The sequence below is a fragment of the Anticarsia gemmatalis genome, chromosome 17 (genome assembly GCF_050436995.1).
Source record: "Anticarsia gemmatalis isolate Benzon Research Colony breed Stoneville strain chromosome 17, ilAntGemm2 primary, whole genome shotgun sequence".
In the NCBI taxonomy this organism is placed as follows: domain Eukaryota; kingdom Metazoa; phylum Arthropoda; class Insecta; order Lepidoptera; family Erebidae; genus Anticarsia; species Anticarsia gemmatalis.
Genome location: NC_134761.1, coordinates 4,481,645 through 4,503,855, shown reverse-complemented (window position 1 = coordinate 4,503,855; position 22,211 = coordinate 4,481,645). Strand labels below are relative to the sequence as shown.

At 35.6% G+C, this 22,211-nt stretch overlaps 1 protein-coding gene across 11 annotated transcripts in view; it reads right to left on the bottom strand.

Annotated features, from left to right (window-relative positions):
* Ih (hyperpolarization activated cyclic nucleotide gated potassium channel Ih) overlaps positions 1-20,944 on the bottom strand; it is a 257,619-nt gene extending 236,675 nt beyond the window's left edge. For 10 of the 11 annotated variants that reach the window (XM_076124864.1, XM_076124869.1, XM_076124873.1 and 7 more), the window contains exon 1: positions 20,829-20,944. The gene's annotated coding sequence lies outside the window, so the exon portion shown is untranslated. Of the gene's footprint in view, positions 1-20,640 lie in introns of all 11 variants that reach the window. The other variant, XM_076124865.1, reaches the window with a different exon arrangement.
* Between the last annotated feature and the right edge of the window lie 1,267 nt (positions 20,945-22,211).

Sequence of the window (22,211 nt, the reverse complement as noted above, 5' to 3'; positions counted from 1 at the left end):
TTTCTCGCACATATTGCATTAAATAAAGCTTTTTAGCACTCGAAATTGCTTTCGAGCTAGTAGAAATACGTTCAATGTATTTTACCGAAAAACATTCAACAATTTATTCTGTGATTGATGAAAAATACAAAGCATTTGCTCTTTTATTTTATCTTGAAACTGGATCAATTATTTTCTGATTTACCAAAGCAATATGTTAAACTTTCAAATTATAAGGCAACAACACAAAGACCACTAAAACACTTTGTATGCGAAGCCTTACCCAACATTAACACCATTGAGCGTCTCGTTTACTTCAATCGACAGTCATCTTACGGCTCTACAACACGAGAATGTTGTCATCCCATGATTAGTAAATAGCCTATAATTATTTCAATTAAAAATGTATTATCCTTATCTTTATCCATCGCAGTATTCTCAAATGGCACTAAAAAGGGACTAAGGCCTCCATTTTCCTTATTTAAGAAAGTTAATAACAGAGGTACTTTCAAAAATGGGCCGCGAAAATGTCCTATTCGGACCATTTTGAGATTAGGATTGACCTAATAATTATGTAATTTCTGAAGCGAGTGGCATCAAATATTACAACATAGTTAATGCATATTTAGGTAGATTGGACTATGACTTGTTTAATTGAATCAATTAGGAGATAATTGGTTATTCAGTGGCTAGTTAAGATAACGATATCGTGGGCTCAGGAATTGAATCTCCCTGAATTTGCCTGAAGTTTGTTAAGAATGAAACATAATGCAGTTTTCCTTTTCAATAGGAAAAGTAATAATATATAATGGTATATTGATTGTATAATAAATGATTAATAAAAAAACACGGTACCATTAGCGAACCTTATGCTACAAGTGGCTTAAAATAGCCGTAGCCAGTGGAAAATGGTTAAAAGATTCGAGGTGATAAATTACCATTCGACGGGAATATCTATCTATTCAACAAATTAAATCTAGATTTACACCAGTGATTACGTAAACAAATGTCAGTTCACAAGTAAGCCAAGTGTTGATACTTGTACTCCATTACTACGTGTTTATATGAAAAATGTTTATTATTCGTACGCGAAAACTCCACTCGTACAGAAATACTCGAACGGAACAAAAACAAATTTAATTTGCTCAACTATCTAGAATGTAGAGCGAGCTAAAACGCTGAATTTTAATAGCCACTTCAATGAAGTTATACAGTTATAGTATTCGGTATACATACGCTTTGTGTACAAATATTAATTTTTAAGTTGAACAACATTTTACATTAATTGATTCTTCATGTAACAATTTACAAAATCTTAATGATACTACAGTACAGTTATAAACCAACATGATAACAAAGAAAATGATCACTTTTGTATGGGCCAATGTACATTTTTCTTTTTTGAAAATTGACACACAGTTTGTACTAATATCTTCTCAACCACATTATACGGTGACAACATTAGATTTAAGATGTTTTTGGAAAAATACACTGCGTACATTCCGGCTACGCAAAACGATATCGTATGCAACGAATATTCCCCAATGAAAACTAAGCTTTTGAACTGACATTTATGAAAAAAAACGCTACAAAATTTCTCGCTATCGGTGAAATGTTCACTATTGCACCTAGTGCGTATAATATAATCAGTTTGATGCCGAAGTGCGCTACTGCTATGCATTCATACGGACTTTTATGGAAAAATGCTTTATTGCCTTTCAGATTTCGCTTGCAGAACGAAAATTGTGTCGGCGCGAGCATGTTAGTTTAGGAAATATTTGCTTCTCTTTAACTTATTATGGAGCTGGATTTGAATCGTGATGTTAGTCTATCTTGCAGCTAAAAATCTATCCATTGAACAATATGTATGCCACGCTTTATTAATATGATGAGGTTTTTTATAAATCATTTTAAATGGTCCTCATCCTATTTAAACAAGTTTTGCAAATATACAAGTTATAAAGACATTTCAAAAATCGTATGATTGTTACCACAATCCACGGGATGTCCCCAAATAACTAAAACCGTACTTACAATGATTGAATGGCCTAATCTCATGCTATATAAAATATGAGTGCGACTAAACAGTAGCATCACAAAGCTAACAGTTAAACAGCTGTGTTCATTTCAAGTTAATTCGTCACTAAACTCGCGAGTCCACAACGGTCAGGGCACTCACAACGCGTCACATGGTATCATCTATTATGTGAACGTTTACCACGGTTTGTTGCAACGAACAGTACCTCGATTCTCTACCACTATCGACTACCGACAACCGAACTGTCATCGAGAAATTTTGTATTAAAATCTGATCAGCGCCTCTGACGGGTGTCGTAGGAAACATTTTGGCAGTACATTCTAAATGTCATAATTCGATAGCTAGCCGGTTGTCGGTAGTCGATAGTGGTAGAGAATCGAGGTACAGTCCGCCTTCTATAGTTTATCGAAAACTAAACAAAATCGGTTGAGTCTTACTGTGATTTTTTTCATTTCCAAACTTCGTTTGAATACAATCTTCTAATTCTAGTGGTTCGCAAAAGTACGAAATCAAAAATCAATAAATTTTTGATCGTGACAAGTGATTTAACATGTGATAGTTATGTCTCTCTTTTACATGCTATGAATACCATATGGTAGTGAGGTCAGCATGCTTACTCTTTTTCCTCCAATTTGCTCTATCCTGGACATTGTCTTCGAAAACCTTATACTCATTCATGTCTTTTTGTACTATAGTTTCAAATGCGATAGTTATCAAGCGTCGAAATTGTAACGAAACATAGTAGGCCTACTGCTCTGAACATAGAGAGCCCCATTCTCCTAAATGACGTCGGATTAGAATTTATAGCCAACACATCACAGAACATTTTCACAGCTAAAAATTACGCGAAAGCACCACACGTTTTGTTTTCAGCTCCGTTTCAACCGTTTAAATTGTTCGTTTGAAACTCTTTGTTTTGCTTTTACTCACTGTCGCTGCTTGTATCGGTTATTTTGTTTGAAAAGGTAAAGGATACAGTGGTTTTATTGTAAAATATGGCCAATTAAAAAAACTATATTTACTTATGCTACAAGCTTCCGGAAACAAACAATTACCTAACATTGTCAAATTCATATCATACGACAACACAAGAACATTTTCTTAGTCCAATTCTTAAACAGGCAACTATTATCCTATAAGTAAAGTACACAAGCATACACAAGTACGTAACTATTGCGAACGATTACAGCTCCATTGTGGCATCTTGTGAAGAGGGGCAGTTGACTGAGCCTCCCCCGGAAACAAAGGCATACGCGCCTCGAAAGTGCTCGAAAAGATTATAGTACAAAAAGGCATGCACCGGAAAACGTTTACCCTTCCAACCCTTCCTTAATGACGGTAAAAAAGTATTGCAACACTAAGCTCGGGCTCCGGCGCCGCTCGCTAATCTGGTTTCCCATAGGAAATGTTGTTAGTTAAACTAGCGCTAAACTGTGATAAGCCGTAGGAGCTAACGCTTTTTAGAAGAGCTGGGGATTTCGTGTCGATGTAGATACCAACTAAGTTTTACGCTTAGTGTTTAGCTCTCGCTTGGTATTGTGTACTAGATTTCGAGATAATTGGTTCTGATATTCATCTAATTACGCTCAATGTAATTCTACTATCGCTTTCTACCATTTAAGCTCAAATTTAATTTAATTTTACTTGTTTCGGTAAATTTTGTAAACAACTAATAAACTATAATCATTGCTATGGGATCAAAATAACAGAAATAAAATAAAAACAAGCACCTGAAAAAACTCGTAGCTACTTTTAGTTACTACTATCTACAGTAGTTTACTAACCGCGCTTCATAAGAACGATGTAAATTCACAACTATCCGTGCCTCTCGTGGTTCTAACCTATTCCCAAATAAACTGACATCGGCTAGCGGCGATGCAAACTGATTCGTTGTATTTATACGTAGACTCCGCCGCCTCGTTTCCGTAACTTAACTAGTGTGGCTGCAGCCTACATTTCAAATATTCAAGTGAATTAGCCCCGCTATTACTCGGTATACCTACGAATTGAACGTAGGTGAAACATTTCGTTGATTGAAAAATTATCAGCGATGCAACTATTTACTGGGACTTTGGTTAAACATGGTTGCTTAGCGGTCGAAAAAATACGACTTAAAAATATGTTTGATATATGTATTTTATTTAATGGGTTTAAGTACTGTGTTATTGACATTTAGGCACAAAACCAGGATCGCCAGAAAACTAAAGAAAAACTATATGCTGTGCGAGTATTTGATTGGAAATTAGTATTTTTATTGTCTCATGTGATACAGAACACATTATCTGATTCGTAAATTGAAGCATTTGGTACCAATTTGTCCATTGTCACAAACATTTACCGTTTGACAAGTAAAATGTATGAAATATTTGTAATAAATCAATGAGTACGATAGTTAGATGTGACTCAGATATAGAACGCAAGAGGTTGTCGCGTGGGAGTCTCGTGGCGTTAGTCTAGTCGGCTGTCACCGCGTTTATATTGATAGCGCCACCATACATATATAATTAGAATGCTATCTACAATCTATTCTAGATAGCGTTCAATAACACTGTCGACTTAACGAGACTTATCAGCCACTTATCGCCGATAAACCGGTCGAATGGTTTAATAAAAAACCACAGCATTAACTACTTAGATCGTCGCAGAAACTTTTAAAACAAAAAACTAAAAAGTGTTGCATAAAATAAGCAGGTTACGTTCGAGTTGCCGAGTTTCTAGAGAATGTGTAAAGTTTATTTTTTTTATTTTTATAGAGGTTCCTTAGCCTTAGCGTGGGGTTTATAGATGTGTTGCCTTTTAATAAATGCCATAGGCTTACGAAGTAATATTAATGGTAGAGATTTACTAGGAGCATGGGTTGCTATAAGTTGTGTTTGTATTTTTTGCACCTGCTGCCATTACTGCTAAGACAGGAATAAAGAATAGCCAGTTTCAACACCTTAAGTAAAATAAAAAAATACATATTAACGTCTTCACCTTGTTTGATAAACTCCATGAACATGGAACTGAATTTTTGCATGAAAAAGCTTACTCCTTATTGCGAATGATTATACATGCTTATACCTTACCTACTTTACCATTCATACGACCTATTTGTTTATAAAATACTAAAGAGAAATCTGCTATTTATTACAACATATTAACAAGATATAAGTCTCTATCAGTGCTAACATATGATATTACTGTACAACCAGTTATCCTGACACAATGCACAAAACAGGTAACATCAACGGTTTTTAAAGAACCTGTTATATTTCTATATTCATACACCGGCAATATTTAAAACTGTCATCGAACCGTTTTAACAAAAAATCTATACGGTATCTTGCATTTATATTTCTAAAAAAATAATAAAAACATAAAAATTGTGGCTATATTTAGATAAACATACGCTAAAAATCAAGAATCAAACTATACTATTTATAGAACTATTATTAATGTAAACATTATAACTTTAATGCCCGGTTGCTGAGGCATATTTAGCGGTAGTTTATGTATTCAATAGCATTTTTATATGAGTTTAAACTCTATTGAATAGATAAACTACCGCTAAATGAACATCAGAAACCGGGGGTGAGAGCGTTAGAGTTAGTGGTTTCTAATATGTATATACGAACAAAATGCTAGCGATATGGTGCATAGGCCTTTTCAGCCACGAACGAAAGTGCATGAATTCTACCTGACGTCACCTTAAACATCTGCAATAGATGTATTCAGGCCAATGATGATGATGAAGTATGAAAAAGTGTAGTTAAAAGAGCCTACGGAGCGAACCAAATCCTATATCTGACGAGGAAGGAAGGCTCTGTTATGACGAAGGAAGCCTTCATTAATCTTGCTTACGAGATCAAACCTGCTTTCCTCATAAAACTTTTATTTCTTTCGAATGAAAACGCCAGTAAAATAAATAAAACCTTATGCCAGAGTATTCTTATTTCCTTTTATTTTCTTTGCCTTCATATAAATTATTACCATTGTATATTCTGCGAACTCCTTTAAACTAATCGACCAAAAAATACAAATGTTGTAACTTGGAATGAAAATATTTTTTCGGTATTTCTTCTTTTTATATAAAAGAACCTACGTTTACTATGTTATACCTATAAAAATAAATGATTTTGAATAGTAAAACGTATTTCAAAATCGAAAAACTGAACCACGAAAATGTAGGTCATATCAAATTGCTTCATAAATCAATGAAAATAAAGAGCAGCCAGCCTTATCTTTACTCCTCCGTGTCTCAAAAAGAATCAGCACAACGAATTCTACCCAAACGCATTCCAATAACCATAGCACTACACACAAATGTATGTAACGGACTATCGTACCCAATCTGAGAGATCGAAGGGCTCGCGATGACCTTTCGACTCGGCTCCTTCCGGTTCGACCACCAGCCTACCGTTTTATAACACCATAAGGATAATTTATTCTCACATTTCACGAAAAAAGAACGATCGCCTTCCGTAAACGGTGTCTGTGAACACAATTCACTTCGGCATGTGCTACTTGTACATACAATTGTTTGCCTTTGAACATTTTCAATCCCTTTTATGTTCAACAAATAGCTGAACGTCACAGTCTATCGTTTTCTTATCCTTATTACTGTTCTTTCCTTTTTTGGGTATCAACGTTTATTTGTTCAAAGCGACGGAACATTCCGTCAGCGTTTTGATGAAGTTATCTAACTTGAGATCAAACACAGTAATTACATAATTACGTAACAAAGTAACTGAAGTGAAACAGGAGCAATCTTTGGACGAGATCAAATATTAATTGTAAAGTATCAGGTATCCAAACCAGTTCACACTAAGTTATTTTTTGCCGTTCTCCGGGGAGAGGCCGAAATAACAGTCCGATGTAAAAACGTGGTAATAACGCAGAGAACATCGGTCGGAGGCACGTAACGAGGGAGGCTCGCCAAATTGGGAGGGAAGGTGAACACACAAGGGTACGATACACCTAGAAGTGCCAACTCATTCACGGAAATTTGACGCGACGTGCTGTGCAGATAGAAACACACGGCGAATACGTGTCGTTTTAACAGCTTACACTCTGATTGATGGCTTGCGGATTTATTCTGCTAATAATGTCTATAAATAACAGTATGTGTGGCTGTTTTATAATCAACTAGCTCGAATAGCAACACAATAAAACATGGAACACATTTTTATTGACAATTTGATTAATGTTTCGTCTCTACAACAACCTAAAAAATGAGATTATAGTTGGTAAAGTAATTTCCATTTTAAATTGAGTACAAATTCAACTTTGTTCGTATTGTTACAAATTAAAATACGCACCGACTCGTTCCAAAATATAAGAATAAGAAGATCGTAGAATAAAACAGAAATTACGGTAACGAACTAATGAAGGACTGAAGTCATTTATAATTAATCTTGGTAGACGGAAAATTTAATTCCCAATTAAGCATCGTCCCACTCAAATTTTCTCAATATGATTAAAATTTTAACAGAACGGAAAATATATTAGCGTACTTGTTACAGAGTAAGCTTGTATATTACAAACTTGGAAAGTAGAAACCTTGGAAGTTGAAATTTCCAAGTTGTTTTACCTATGTTAGGCGAATCCTTTAAACTACAACAAGCGACTACCTGAGTTTGAGTTTACCAAAATCAACAGCTTCTAATTTGTTCTCTTGAACAAAGAAACTGACTGAATCCATACAGTCTTGCATCGTCCAGACAAATTATTTTATGATGACTCCTTGCGACTCTGAGATTAATCACTCCGCTCCGAACATTTAGCTGTTGGAAGCACATTTTCCAAATTTCAAATAAGGAATTCTTGAGCTCGATTCTCAAATAAATTCGAACCCGCCACTTCAAGATTGAATTACCTACGGATACGGAAAACAGATTTCCGATTGATTACGGCTTCCACGATGCAAATCCGACTAGATTTAACTGAGCCACCTTCGCACCACATTTTACTAGTTTGAGCCCTTCTATATTTTGCTGGGTTTTAGTGGAGTACATTTTTGTATTACAGTATTATAAAATATTCAAAGCTTGAGTACTCGAGAAACTTGTTCGTGAAATGACTGGCCTTAGAAGGAGGTAGGGTAACTTTGTTCAAAATGTCGGTGGCATTTCCAGCGAGAAGGACTAATGGGTAGGTGTTGTTCACAAACACACAAGTGGGCAGAATCAATCCACGTCACAGCCTGGCTCGGCCACTAAGTGCCTTAATTCCTCGCTCCCTGTTACATTCTTTCTGTGTAACATGGAAATTGGCTCACAAATGTTGTACACTATACTTTTGTTGTTTCTGACGTTTACGAATTGGAATTCTAAGTCATTTTTAGGGGCGCCTTGACCTGGTTTTGTTACATAACTTTCTGTATATGCTTACAAAGTACCGTTTTGGTCATTTTGTTTTCAATAATAATTTTAATGATATAAGATCTAGCTAATTCTTTCTTTGATAAATGTAATCAGTCGTATTGCCAGTCAAAATTTTGACTAATTACAGCTGAATAAATTATACATTTCAGATATTAAATGAAAGAATATTTCCACTAATAAGTACCTGTACAGTATACACGTGTGATGTACACAACAAGTAATCCATTAATTCCAGTTTATAATTCAAGTACAACTAAGCGTTCACACGGACAAAAACTATACATACAGAGCACATAATTGCTTATTTGCATTCAATACAGTTGGATTACAATACCTACTTACCTACGTCATTATCACATGATAAATGTTTATCTACAGGATATCGTCCAATTAACTTCAATTTACCATAATTGTAAAATGTACAAACATAAAGATCTATCGTAATTATGATCCATATTTGTTTTGATAGCTGAAGGTCGTGGTCATTCATCATATATTATGAAGTCGTAGTTAAAACGCCACATACTAGTAACTTTATGAACACGAACATAACAATAATTTATTTAATTAGTCGGAACAATAGTCATAAATCAAGTGAAGAGGAAAACTTTGTAAAGGTCTTATTTAAACACTTGGTTTATAAGAACTTGTAAGAAGTGAGCAATTTTTTTATGATTCCTATGAATGCACGCTTTGTATGCTTTTTGTCACGTGTTGAACATAACAGTAATTGTAGCGACAATTGCCATTTTTCAGTAATATTAAAAACTCGTAAAATCAATGTTTAGGTACTAAAAAAGAATTGATGATGCCTAAAAAGTTCCTAAACACATTTTTTGAGGGTATGCAAAGTCCCCAACCCGCAATTAGCCTGCGTGGTGGACTCGAGGCCTAATCCCTCCCACGTTTCCAGAGGAAACTCTTGCCAAAGAGTCAGACATAAGTAAAAAAGTGGTAACTGTACAATATACATATAGCAGCAATATGAATTTATAAATATTTATAAGAAACCAAAAAGCATATTTCAAAATACTTAGAAAAACAAATATAAAGTTAGCTTAATAAAAATGAACAGCATTAATTAGATCTCATTTTCCAAGTCTTTCAATGAGTTATGAAGTGAACTATAGCTGGCGTTTCTTTAAACGATAAGTTCCGCAATGAGATTAAGTATTCGGAAAGGAGCTGGAATCACCAACTTAGTTCGCGGAATTAACTAGTTGAAATTGCAGTCACATATATTTCAAAAGATCTTTAGAACTTTTAATATAAAAGTACTGTGAAATGGAAAATGGAATTTCCTTATAATTTTTTCTGCTGCTCATCTAGTCTGTTGTGGTAAAAGAGTAAAACAGTCTAGTGCATACTTCTAAGGAGAGTTACCGAAACACTGTAGTGATTTTCAGCCGAAACTGACCCAAATTATAGAACTGTACAAAAGTAATTATGCAACATTTGTATTATAAATAATAGTGCCATGAAAAATGTAATGGATCATACCTAGTGGCGTTCTTTGGTGTCCGCTACCCCTTTAGGAAAAAGGCGTGATATTATGTATTATGAAAAATGATTTTAAATTGAAATGTTACCAATCAATAGGTAGTTAGGTACTATCTTAATTAACTACCACCAAAATACAGCAACTCTGTAATTCTCGAAAACATGAGTTAATATAACAAAGCTAACTAGCTGAAGAGTTGTAGAACATTTACGTCTTTGTAACGTAATAAATCATTGGATGTCTAAACATGTCAGCGATGGCGGCCGATGTATACGAACGTTTTCGTACAAAAGCACCCCGACAAAAGCCTACTGAGAGGCTTTCACGCCGATGACAGCCGTGGCAAATACACCGAATTCAGACATCTGCGATATTGTATCGAAGATCGTCATTATTAAATGCTGACAAAGTTTGCGGATTAGTTCCACGGTTTATACCGATACCTAAGTATACTGAGTCATTTAACAAATTTAGGTATTATATTAGATTTATATAAACTTACATAATAAACCATCATCTTAATGTTATTGTATTTTTTTTATAAAAGAATAAAAATAACAAAAATCTAATCATTTTATACCAAAAGAAGAGGAACAATTTGCTTTCAAATCGCTCTCCTGTAAAATTATTATAATGTCAATTGACTCATTATACTTAGGAGGTATCGATATGTGAGTTCTCTAACTAAAGTTTACTCGTATAATTGGCATAGATACGCGTTGTTTGACGCAATCTGTTTTGTATTTAGAGTACTATTAGACTGTCGGAAGCTTACGTAAACTCGCACATATTAATATGAATTTAATGAGGATAATTTGTTCAGTCAAAACTTTTTTGTAAGCTACAAGAACTACGGATATACATAATTAAGTATGTCTACATTATATCATGGAAACTTCCAGACAATTTATAAGTTTTTAAAGAAAACTAAACTACGTCGTATAGATATGAACTACTATCAAGTCAAATAACGAATTACTATTGACACATGGAAAATTTTACAACGTCCTTGCGTCCTTGCGTTATCTATACTAATATTATAAAGCTGAAGAGTTTGTTTGTTTGTTTGATTGTTTGTTTGTTTGTTTGTTTGTTTGTTTGAACGCGCTAATCTCAGGAACTACAGGTCCGATTTGAAAAATCCTTTCAGTGTTAGATAGTCCATTTATCGAGGAAGGTTATAGGCTATATAACATCACGCTACGGTCATTAGAAGTACGGAGTAGCATCGAAAAATGTTACAAAAACGGGGAAAATTTTGACCCATTCTCTTAGGTGACGCAAGCGAAGTTGCGCGGGTCAGCTAGTTATGAATATAATTCTTATTTTAGTTCAAGTAATGTAACGAGCCCGATATATGGCAAAAGGGATCGCCTCCTATTACATGGGACTATCACTAAAAATCGCAAAACACGGGCGTATGGCATACTTTTTCTTCTTGTGTATAGTAAAGTGGTCAACCTAATGGCAAAGTTGTTCAAGCCGCCCGAAGGCCTTTGTCATGGCTTAACGACTGTTATCGTAGTAGATAACAACCGTGACCGACTTTTAACGTGCCCTCCGAAGCACGGAGACGCCCAGTTCACAATCCACTATGGAGTGACCGCGCCAAGGGTTGCTTAACCCACAGATCGTTTCCCGACCGGTGAGCGCACCCGGCTATGAGCGCCTGATGTTGGCATACATCTTCGAGTATAACAGGCGTTCAAGTACTTTAAAAAAGCAAATCACGGGAAACTTTGCTAGCACGACAGTATTGAAAGTTCGTCACGTTACCACTTTAATATTGTCCCATTAAAAACATAAACAAAAGAATGGCCTATATTGCGGTGCATGCAAGCACAAGTCGGTTACGTAGCCCAATGTCGATTAGCATGCACACGAAACTGAGTCGTTAGTGACACTGAACACCTAGTTCCATCGACCTTCAGGCCGCCCTTCAATAATTACTGGTGCAGTAGAGCAGTACCAAGCTTTCATTGGTGGAAAATAAGAAATGTAGACTGCAGATTATAGTACGAATATGTAAGAAATGGAATTTTTTGTAATATTATTCTCGTACAATTTTGCGTTTTTTACGTTACATAGAGGAACCGCGATTTTATTTATGTATTTTTTTTATTTTATGTAGGTATCTTGTGTTTGTTATTGATTTACCTGTTTAAGATACAGACTAGATAGTTTTCTTTTTTGGACTTGATAACGACCTCTGTGCGAGAGTTGTCCTGTTGTAGTCTCTACCTGACATAATTAGATTTACTTAACTGTTTATATTGTGGCATAATATATACTTTATAACCTTTAACAAGTTATGTCATCTTTGGATCATCCAAATTCAATACAGTTACTATTGGCAGTAGTGATACTCATTTATCTGTCTAAAAGTATATATCTAATTAGATCTATACTGGAGTTTATTTCTACATTTAAAATTGCAATCAATCTAGTCCACAATAATTAAATACTGCAGAAATGAAGTCGTAAAGTTGAGAATACAATAGGTTTTATAATAATGGGGAAAGTTTGAGTGTGTTATTCGAGAACAGGTACACGACGACCTAATAATGAAAGTTAAACTTATGAAATAGGTTGCGGTTTACACTCGTAGTAACAAGTTCATAAATGTGTAGAATAAAAAGAGAATTAGCACGATTGAGCACTTTTTTATTTTCTTTTCAAAATGGCACTAGAAATTCTTCAAACCTATTGAGTTGATATCGATTAAATTTTTGACTTGTAGACGACATGACGAAACTAAATGATCAAGATTTTGTGTTTACTAGTACTTTGAAAAATGTTTTATCGTAAAAATGAACGCATTTTTTCTGTCACAATTTTTGATTATTTTATTATCTTGTCTGTGTAATATAAACGTAAAAAAGGCAAGTTATTACTAATAAAAAATAAAATATTTTCCATCTTTTAAAAAAGCATCTAGTTTCGTTTCCTTCCTACATTTCTAACGAGGTTTTTAATGAGCCAACTTTAAATGAACGATTTTTGTTTTATCCAACGATCGTCTTTTACCGCAAGACATTTTTGCCTCTGTCCTTTTTGAGGTGAGTGTCCTAGTTACTCCTGTGACCTATTTACCTACATTTAGTATTGTACTTTAATATTACAAAGTTCCAACAAAGGGATATGGTGTTTGAATAAGTGTCGCGCGATTCCCGAGGGTGGAACCTTGTCAAACTATGTGTGTAAACTTTGGAGTGCAATATCCGTGGTGTTTGCTTACTGGCTGGTCACGCTATGCGATTACTGTATGATAACTGTTTGACTTGACTGTAATGTTTTAAAAAGTGAAGTCATTTTTGTTAAATGTTTATTTGTTTAAGTTACCACCGTTTCCCCCAAAGGGCCAGTGAATCATGTTAATGTCACACGTTTGTCCTGCACTAGGGCAACTGAAAATTAACTACATTGTTTGATGTTTACAAAGGAGGCTACTCAAATTTAACTATAGTCCGGGAATTAAGTAAAGAGCCTTGGCATTCTGCAGTTATCTAGTTTGAATAAATCTGCGGGTCACTTATGCTCCAAATTTAAAATTTTATATACCATCGTCAGCCGCAAACCTTACATACAAGGCTCTTTACTAATTTAATGAACTGTGCTTACTAACCAAAAGACACATGACTAGTTTTACCAATAATATTTAACTATTTTTTATTTCAAAAAAGTATTTGTGCAAACTTGCAATATTAAGCCGCGAAAGTTTACCTATTCTCGTACAAAAAACCTAACCGTACTCGAGCCTTCGTGATCGCATACTCTACTAGTAGGAGTGGGGCAATCAAAGGAAATAACTTAGATATAATAGATTGGACATTCTAGTACCAACTATCAATCAAGGAAAATGCCTCCAAACTGATCGATGGCTATTCTGTTCCGTTTGTCCAAAGCCAATGAACTCTTTTATGAAGGACACAAATGTTTTATCGTAGACTAGCTTTTGTCCGCGACTTTGTTCGCGTGAAAAAAAATTCCGGGGTAAAAATTATCTAAATTACTAGCTGACCCGCGCAACTTCGCTTGCGTCACCTAAGAGAATGGGTCAAAATTTTCCCCGTTTTTGTAACATTTTTCGTTGCTACTCCGCTCCTAATGACCGTAGCGTGATGTTATATAGCCTATAGCCTTCCTCGATAAATGGGCTATCTAACACTGAAAGAATTTTTCAAATCGGACCAGTAGTTCCTGAGATTAGCGCGTTCAAACAAACAAACAAACAAACAAACTCTTCAGCTTTATTATATTAAGTATAGATAGTATAGATAAGCTTAACCGTCCAGTACTTTTTGAGCCAAATCGTTACCAACATACTTACATACAAATCTTCCTTTTTACACTATTATCAACATATAGAAGTATAGATATAAGACTAAGGGCTAGTTCTACCACTCCTATATAAATTCCAGTTAGCTTATCAGCTAGAATATTGACAGATTTTATTATACATTAACCGTCACTATATCTAAAGGCTAAGGTATCCGACACTTATCCGTAGACTGTAAAAATGGATAGTGAGAGAATAACTTATTTCTTTTGCATCTAAACCAGTACACATAAAAATCTAGTGTTCATTTCATTTTGCTAAAAAATGCGAGAGCGATTTTTTGTAAAATAAATTCAGAGGCATTGAATATACACTGTTTCGGTGTGAACTGTTATTTTTTATGCATTAGCATAAGTTTTAACCTGCTATGAGCTGACTGAACATTTTAAAATATTTACGTGTATACTTTACATTGCTACAAGGGAAAATGCTAGTGAGAGCATCTTAGCATGCAAAATTCACGTTATTAACAGCTGGCCACTAAATTGCTCATTATGATAATATATACAAAATCATTTTCACTATCATTATACATACATACATCAAGCGTTCTTCCCACAGAGGATAGCAGAGATCAGAAAACGCCATAGCACAATAGAGTTTTTTTATGGGTGTTAACACTATTGAATAGATAAACTACCGCTAAATGCACTCAGAAACCGGGCATAAGTCCTTACTACTTTTATGTGCAAATAAAAATACTCAAAGGTGTTTAAATAAAAGAAAGACATTACCAATTTTACAGCCGTAGTTTTCAAAATATCGCGATTAAAGCACGCGTCGCTGCGCAGTTTAAAATCGTAATATCGCGTTCTCAAGTACATAAAAATGCTTCGAGTCAGTCTCATAATTCAAAGTTAAGCGATTGCTGCAACATGGCAATACTGCCTTATTTTATATTACGTGATAATCGTGAAAACAGCCTGTAAACGCTGTAAACCGAATGACTTCGAAAGAAAATAAATAATACGAATGTCGCAAAGACGAATAAAAGTTCCATTACTTGTTTATGTATTAGTTTAAAAGTCAATAATAAGAGAAATGAGCTGTTGGAAACGCAACAATAAAAAAGCAAAGTGCGAGTTGGATTTGTCCAGTTTCGAAGAGAAAGATTCTGTACAATTATATAATACGCTAAAAAATCATTTTATTGTGTGGGAGCCACTTTTATTCTGTTTTTAGTATTTGTTGTTGTTAGCAGCAACGGAAAATGTGCAAATTTCAGCTGTCTAACTAACACGGTTTGTGAGATGCAGCCTAGTGACAGACAGACAGGCAGACATCAGTCTTAGTAATAGGGTCCCGTTTTACCCATGGGTACGGAACCTTAAAAAACCGTTTGTAAATTTTATCTGTCAGTTCAAGACCATGACGTAAAGACGACATCGTTGATTCGTTATAATTTACCGGAAAATATGACATGGATGGGGCGAAAATTGTTTATGGCGCTGATATAACATGGGTCCCGTTATTAATGGGTGCTTAAATGAACGCTTTACGATAATATGGAGTAAATGGCTGTTGCATTTACACCGTAAATTATATGTTTTAGCGACGGGTTCACCACTAACGCTTAAACTGAGAGGAGGAAAAATCTACTGGGAATCTAGAGAGCTGACCAATACTTTCTAAAGGTGATATCCTTTTTAGTGGACTTACAGTCGATCTTTAAAAGTGATTTCAGACGCTCAAATGCTTTAAAATAGGTTTAAGACTTTTTCAATGACTATAATCTTTAGTGAATATTAAGTTTATGAACTGACCACGCTGAAGGTTTAAATAGTATAATGTACCATGCCTTCGTAAGGAAATAATTATAGCCATACTATTATATATTTTAGCCTGTGTTTGGAAGCAGTTTAGTTCATTCATATTAAAAAAATAACGATGATTTCAACTTAGTAACTAAATTAGTATCCTAAGTTTTTTGCTCGTTTTGAAGGTCACTAGTCTATTATTACTTTGATAGTAACCGAAAAAGCAAGGTTATGAGGAAGATCTAGGAATAAATCATTCGTTTATTAATTAATTTATTATAAGTATAGATGATCACAGGATTTAATCGTTTGCCATTTAGAAATGTAGGTCATTATTACTTATGCTTAATAATATAGAAATTTTGAGTTGCTTTATTTGTAGGAAATTAGTACAGTGATTTCGAGCTCTTTTTTGTACTTTGGAACAAAGGAAAACAATTAAGTCCTAGACCAGGCCCGGGCAAGGTACAAAATAATGATACAAAGGACATCATGACAAAGGACTTAAAAGCTTAATTATTATTCAGTTCTCACATATCTATGGTGTCTTCTTCACCATGACATAACCCATGACACCCGACCTTGTGACATACAAACAATGCACCGATTACTAACAATTCACACGATACAATCCAGTTTAAAAAATAAGAATACTACACAATACAGCAGTGACTTCTCCCGAGCCTCATTTGTCTTCGGATCTCTCGCTCTTACTCGTGTGAAGGTCGAAGGTGGGAGCGGGATAAAATGCTCTGTATTGTAGCGAAATACTTGATCTCTGACTGTGTAATAGTTACTTTGGCCCGTCCTTGTGGTCGCGAAAGCCTTTGTGTTTCGTAGTACTACATAGGAACATTTTTTACCGCGATATTTACATACGACACGTCATTTTTGTTTCGGGAATGGGAGGCTTTGTTTTATTTATTGGTCTTTGATGGTGAATTGATGCTTAGCTAAAACCTATGGAAAATAACTAAAATCTTTGTAAATTTAGTCTTATCCTTCGTTTGCTAAAAATCTATAAAATTAAACATCTTCAGAAAGACAATAATTAAGCTCTTTTGTCTTACTTTCTTGAATACTTTTCGATCTATGAGTGTAGGTCCTTATGTTACAAAAGAGATTTATTATGTAACATATTTGTATGGTGAATCAGAAATGGCAAATTAAAATAAAATAAATAGACAAACTAGTTTCTGCTCGCGATTTCTGTCGCAACAAAAGTTAGTCCAGAATATAAATTATACTATTATTTCGATAAACTAGAAACCATCGACGGGTAAGCCAATACTCAAATGTGAGGAACTCGTTACATAATATGGTCACCCATCCACATGTCAACCTCAGCAAGCATAGCTTAACCTGAGAGATCAATTTGTGTGGCTGTTCCTTAGCCACGAGCTAGGACAGTACTAAATAAGGTAATACGGAACTTAAGTACAATAGTGCCTATTATAAGAACCTTATTTATAACTAGCATAGCTTCCGACTGATATAAACTCATAATAGGACAAACAATATACATTTTGACGTTACTCGGTGCATTTCCTACGAGCTCAAATTACTTCCTTACACCTTGATAGTTCCTAGAACGATGATTGTTATAGTATAGACTTTATATGAACTAATTGTGACTTTAATAGACGTTATAAAATGCAGCACCCGTTAATAGTTCCGACGTAATAATATAATTAAACTAGTTTCTCGATTATTTTATTGTCTTAGTCGTAGAGGAAATAATTATAAATTATACTAGCTTTCCGTCCGCGGCTTTGCCCGTGTGAAATTTCAAACCCTTCGGGGGAGAATTTCCAAATATTGTCTCTTAGTGCTCCTCTACACTTGCTAAGGAGTCTTCATATCAAATGTCAACTTTCTACGGTCAGTAGTTTCGGCTGTGCGTTGTCTATCAGTCAGTCACTCACTCAGAAGCGTAAGAGATATAGTTATTTACTAAAATTGCATAGTAATTTACTAAAATTGCCTGTGTGGTGAGGTCGGTAGCGTATATGAGTACAAAACACGAGGACTTATTTTCGACTATGTTCCTAATTTATTATAGATTATGGTAATTATCATTGTATTTGCTTGGACAGAATAAATAAGAATAAAAGCACAACTATGGTAAGTAATTCACCATCAAGTTGATTGCCGCATTGTATTAGAACACTAGTGACCGCTATTTTGACTAATATATATTTTGTACTTACTAAAATATTCATAAAGTATAAACCAATAATATTATGTTTACTTAATTTATTTTAGTAATTCAGAACTAATCCATAGCACAAATTTTAATATAACTTACTATTGTGTGCCAGTTTATTGCTACTCGATTCCAAATTGATACAAATCTAAAGCTTTCATAAAATGACATCTGTTCCAAATTCAAATATTTAAACTCGAGAAGTAAAACTGGCCGCTATTAAGTCGTTTTCGTAACCAAGTCTTGTGGTAAGTTTAAATCGTGGATATTTCGCAGTTACTACAATTCGCCATAAATTCGCTATGGCCGACCATTTATTGGTAGCTAATGGTCCCTTCAATTTACAACGTATTTCGATTAAATTTCACAGCAGAATGCTTTTTGTGTGCCCGGAGCAACGTGAAGCGAATTGACCCAAAGACGAGCGTGACTTAAAAATGGAAGCGAGATTTTTTAAACGTTTTTTTTTTTATACCACACTAGTTTTAACAAACTCAGTGTAGCTTTGTTTTAATTGGAACTCTGTGGGCTTTGTTTGAGGTAAAACCCTCGTAAAATTAATCAAATCTAACTAACTTTTGTAACATAGTTAGTTCGTAGTATTTTTAACAAGTTTCTAGACCGTGAGAACAATGGAATTTAAATAGTTTTACTATTTTGAATCTTGAGATAAGTAATATAATTGATATTGTTTCCAAACAGAGTTTTACTCTTTAATTTAACGACAATACATTAAAATCATCTCTTTATAGGCACCTAGTATAATTTTACTTAGCATCAACGGAAGAATACTATTCCGAGAAAAGCTTTTTTTACACACAGCTACGGGACTTAACTGCTTACGGCCAGTCCTTTTATTAGTTAGTTTGTTGACTATAAACTTTTATTCTAGAACATGTATCAGGCATACTAAAGTTTCTAAACAGTGTTTAAATATAGAACAATTATAAAAGTAAACTTAGCAGGGTTAACTTAAACGTTGTATGTTCTCAGAAGATTGGCTTATCGATTAACCCTTCAATCCTAAGCCTTCGTTATGTTTACTCAATAAATTATTAATCTCTTACAATAATATTTATTTGAGGAATTCGCCTCAATGGGAAATCTTGTAGTGTTTCGAATTTCATTCGGAGGTAGGCATAATTTTATGGGTACTTTGCTCTACGTGTAACTTTTGCCGTCTCAGAACAAAGACAATGGAAAAATTGGAAATGTATGTTACCTAATTTTGGGTATGCGATTAATTAGAATTCACGAAACTATTGAGCACTTTAATACCATACATTAAGCAAACCACGCAGGTAACCGAAGTTTTAAAACAGAGGGAAAACACTAGTGACTTTTGTATTTTAAAAATAAACTATGCATTTCTTAAACGTTATACAATAATATCGTGAATCAATTTCGGTTGTTTATTCCATTAAATATATTAGCGAATATTATAAGATTGTGAAATAAAAAAGCCTATGTATTGTACCTGTCTAGTACATTATGATAACGGTCATATATTGCCCACCAAAAAACTTATCAACGATAAGGCTGTATAGATAAAACGCGTTTGCCCGAATGTCACCAGCAGTATCATGATAAATGGTGATCTACTCGACAGATTTTTTGTCTTAAACGACGTTCTCTAAAGAAAAGATCAGTATCTTAGCCTTTTCAATTGTCCCTTCGAGGGACTAGAAATACTGTATAAACTCTGTATTCTTTATACATTATCCGTCTGGAGACAAATAACGTCTAAAGGCTTTAGGGCACTGCTGTATATTATTGTTTTTTTACTCATATTTACTTTATCCTTATTAGAAGCGATGAATAAAAATACCCTAATTTTATCCCTCCAATTCCTCAATAGATTCTACATAATCATTCCCTCACAAAAGTGTCTATAAATTATTTCGCCCTTTCACAAACTTTCCTTTAACTAATATTGATCCCGAAAATATGTTCAGTAAATCAGCAGGTATAGAACATTTATCCCTGCAACGGATTTTTCACGAATGAATGGTTTTTTTATGTGACTCCGACCTTTCCAATTAGGCGCCAATCTATAGAAATCCCTACTTATACTCAAGGAACTTGCCATAGGGGCCATTTTTCGTACAAATATATTATTAACAAACAGTTTTGCCTCACAGTTTGATATGAGTAATATCGAGAGCGCGAAATGTGATATTACCGCGTATTCCACGTGTCTGTGGAAATCGTTTAGGAGGATCGTTGAGAAGAAATCGGACGTGATAACGAGTGTCATTAGCGCGGCATGTGAGCGAGCTGCTTCCGAGAAGCGGCTGCGAGCAGCGCGAGCGTGGCGGCGGAGGACATGGAGGTGGTGTGGTCGTGTGGCGGCGCGAGCTCGGCGTGCTCGTGTGCTCGCCGCGAGCCTCCACTCCCGTTACATAACGCACCTGCATTCCGCGAATACTCTCACTCACCGGACACCGGTACTTACTGCATCGATTATGTCACCTCTCAGCTGACGGTTATTGCACAACGTACGAGTCGCCGGAGCCGCGCGAGGGTTATCAGCGCGTGCTCACTCCGCGCACGGTCGGGGAGCGCGGCCGTGTGATAAAGCGCGTGGGTTCGAGTCGCGGGGTCGATGTAGGGGAGGAAGGGGCACGGAGGCTGCGGACTCACCGTGCGGATGGTTACATAAGTCGCTTGGCGGGAGCGAGGACACGTGCAGCCCCTCCGGGGCTCGAGTCGCGACTGGCGGCGGGCGCTCGGGCGCCGCCCCGCGCCCACTGAGCCACGCGGGGCGCCGCCGCCGCGCCACCCAGACACGATTAAACAGCCTTCACGTGTGCGACTCACGCTTTAAAAGCGCGGGGCTAATAAACCTCACCTATACTTAAATTTAGAGATTACACTCGCACAGATTACTTGCAATTATTCAGTCAGTACTCACCGGCTTATTAACTTCCTCCGGCGTCGAGGAGGCGCGCCTAACTAGATATTCTAGGGTTTAATTCTTAAGATGTGTTGATAAATAATTCAGACGCGTCGGAATAGTATTGGAACTCGATAATTGTACACTCGGAGCGGTGTATTGTTTAGTCTAGAGTACGTAGCTGTCGGAGGAGGTAGTAATGGACGGAATGCAATTTGTATTCTGCACAACACTGATACAAGCACGTTATTTGCATTGATGTGGCACGCCGCGCCGCCGGTACTTCATAAAGTTGATAGATAAGCGCCATTTATTAGAATGTTGAACAAACATAGTTTATACTCGAGTATGAAGTTATTAATCGGTTGTCATGCCTCTTACAGAATAGATTCATCTAGAAATGTTTGGGTGGAGGCGAGTTTTAATCAGTCTGAGTTAGAATGTTCCTCACCACTTTACTCTACTACGGCGCTTAGTGGTAGATTCGATTCTCATGTTTGTGACACATTGTTGTTATATTCCTAGTTGAATAGTTTGCATATGTCATTGTATAAAATTCTCCTTGACACAACTAGCTGTCCAAGTAGTAAGGACGCCCAAAAGACTTGCCTGTTCTAAATATAGCCGTGCTACGTGCCATCGAGGTACTAACTACCAGTACTATATCGCGGTACTATGACACTTATTCAACTTTAGCTTTTGTCTATACAAAATATGAGCTTTGTATAGAGAATCCGTTTGGCTTGAAGGGTAAAATACACATGAAATGGGTATCTATACTAATATTATAAAGCTGAAGAGTTTGTTTGTTTGTTTGTTTGAACGCGCTAATCTCAGGAACTACTGGTCCGATATGAAAAAATCTTTCAGTATTAGACAGCCCATCTATCGAGGAAGGCTATAGGCTACATATCTTCACGCTACGACCAATAGGGGCAGAGTACCAGTAAAAAATGTTAGAAAAACGGAGAAAATTATGACTCATAATATTCTTTCTTATGTGACGCAAGCAAAGTTGCGCGGGTCAGCTAGTTAGTTTATAATACACTAGCTTTTGCCCGCGACTTCCTTCGCGTGGTTTGTGACTTAAGACTGGATTTTCATACAAACTTTCATCTTTATCCCCATAT